At 39.0% G+C, this 2,729-nt stretch overlaps 1 protein-coding gene across 1 annotated transcript in view; it reads right to left on the bottom strand.

Moving 5' to 3' along the window:
• Positions 1-997: 997 nt before the first annotated feature.
• The window catches only part of LOC139759517 (uncharacterized), an 8,100-nt gene continuing 6,368 nt past the window's right edge, over positions 998-2,729 (bottom strand). Inside the window, exon 3 of the mRNA XM_071681726.1 lies at positions 998-2,729. This exon is cut by the window's right edge and continues 312 nt beyond it. The gene's annotated coding sequence lies outside the window, so the exon portion shown is untranslated.

Consider the following 2,729-nt stretch of genomic DNA (forward strand, 5'->3'; position numbering starts at 1 on the left):
TCACCTTCAAGAGAAACATGTCGTCAAACATACATACAGTTACCTCTATTTTCACACACTCCTCGTTGCACCTGCACCTTCTTTTGCCTTACCTATGCAACTGAAACCCTTTAGGAGGAAAATAATGATATGCAACTCAACCCTGTTTTGGGGGGAGAAAAAAGGGATAAACCACAAATGATATTCATTAGTAGATTTTGTATCTCTGTTATCAAGCTGAGTTTCAACCACGACCTTCTCACATTCACCCTCTTCACCGCCTCCAGCTAGAGCGATCAACATTTCATTCCAATACTTCTATTTTGGCGCGCGCTCTCTTAAACAAATCCCTCCCCCGCTGCGCTTGGAGAGTGTATTTGCTTTCAGTGATTGCACTGAGGGTCGGCGACGAGTGAACCCAATGCAGCCACACGTGGAATGCCTCGAAGCAATTACATGTAGTCACCATCACTCTCTGAGGCCATCACTGTCGTTGTTGCTGGCAGTGTCACTTCCCCAGCCCAACGATTGCCCTCAGCTATTAGCTTAGGTCCTCTTCTCCTTTTTCTTCTCCCCGTAAACACCATTGATACACACCCACTGGGGTGCTTACGTCTGGGGAGGGAAAGAGCGAGTAGTAAAAGCTCCCTCCATGTACGGGGGAGAGGGGCGTCCTCAGCCAGTATGTAGTCTGATGCAGAAATTGGTTTGTATTAAAACTATGCTAATCCCATAGGCGCCATGACACGACCCTTGAGCACGACAGTGTGATCCCTACGTATATGACGAAATGGTCCTCTCTCTCTCTCTCTCTCTCTCTCTCTCTCTCTCTCTCTCTCTCTCTCTCTCTCTCTCTCTCTCTCTCTCTCTCCCTCTCTTTCTATCTATCTATCTAATCTATCTCTGGGGTAATTAGCACATGCCAGCAATTATGATATGACCTAAACACTCGTTCACAGGACACATTCTTGCCCTACCACGTCCGTCTCAGTAATGAAGGCAATAAAAATACAGCCATCAAATAAAAAACAGTTTATTTTTCTTTATCAATTGTACAAAATATGACAACCGCATTTATGTAAATGATTCCTAATCATTTACGAATCAAAGTGGACGGACATCTGATCATCTGTGTCGAACATGCATATTGGTAAAGGATTGGATTACATTATTCATGGTGATATGATTTGAAAGACCAATTCTAAATGAATTACATTAAACTTTAAATCGAGAAATGTTTTTGTCCAATGAAGAATCAGTCAGTGGTTCTAAATTCTCTATTACATACGCAATTACTTAAGAAATCGAAAAGCATTTTCTACATGAAATGAAGGAGAAAAATGAAATATTATTATAGTTAATGAAACTTATGCTTCTCTGAGTCTCCATCACGAAACTAAATCACAAAAATTTCAAGTATTTTGAAAACTATCAAATAAGATTCCTTTTTATATGTTTCAAATTTGGCATCGCTAAATTATCTTCATTTTTTTCAGTTATTCCACTCAAGGAGATGTGTTGCGAATATCTTTTTTCTTTCTTTCTTTTCATTTCAGTCATTTCGAATGTTTTGGCCAATTTATCTCCCCAGGGGTCTAAGTTTAGTAACATGGAGAGCCAACAAGTGGCCAATCAATTTACAAGTTATTTTTCCCAGGAGTTTCATCACTCAAATCACCAGATATTCAACAGCTGTGACTCCCCCAGCCACGTCAACACACACACATGGGAGGGTCAGTGACTTGCCTATTCAAAACCAAAATATCTTTTAGGGTAAACATAGATAAGGAATCTTATCCAAAACAAAATGACGTGAGTTTGGTAATATCTTCTTCTCTCTTCGTTGGGCAACACTATTAAAGGAATCAGATTATCAGCTTTGATGAAAACATAGAACAAATCTTTGTTTTCCTAGCTGAGATAAGGCGATAGAGCCTGGGGTTTTGACTGCATCTTCCAACGCCCTGTGACTCAAAACCAGTCGCCAGAGAGTTGGATACGGTGCACTAAAAAGAGGATCGGAACCCATTTACAAACCCCTCCGTCAAGACAGACACCATCTCTAGTCCACAAGAGAAGGAATTAAGAATACATCTATACCTTTTCCCTATACAGTGACACTTGTGTACCTGACATAAGTGATGTAACGAAGCATAAAGTGTTCTTACTTAAATACAACCATTGTTATACCACATTGGTATCTGAACACCTATATAATCAGAGACGTGGAGAGTGAATACCCCTTGATGAATATGATCCATGATTCTCTCGTCATCATCAGTATAATCATCACCAGCTTCCCTCTAGCGCTTAATAGTTAATCACCGGAAGGAGTAATGAGTGGACAACATATTATACACGAATGTTTAGAGTTATAGAAGTTGATCAATACGAGATAACAAGGAACTTAAAAAGTAAATGAAATATGTACAAAATAGATATTACAAAGCATAGTAAAAAAAAAAAAAAAAAAAAACATTTTAATCATATCGTCAGGATAATCACATTCATCAAACATTGAAACAAATGAAGGAAAATCACATGGATGAATTACGCAGACAGCAACGTCAGAGGTGACTGAAGCATAATTTGTTCTGATTAATATCACGAATTTCGCTTACTTATTCACGAACTGCGGAATGAACAGAAATGTTATCTGTATGAAGTTCTAATATACATTTCCTCAACTGTTTCCTTTAAGAAAAGTCTACATCGTTTGGACTCTCTCTCTCTCTCTCTCTCTCTCTCTC

Source organism: Panulirus ornatus, chromosome 33, assembly GCF_036320965.1.
Source record: "Panulirus ornatus isolate Po-2019 chromosome 33, ASM3632096v1, whole genome shotgun sequence".
NCBI lineage: Eukaryota > Metazoa > Arthropoda > Malacostraca > Decapoda > Palinuridae > Panulirus > Panulirus ornatus.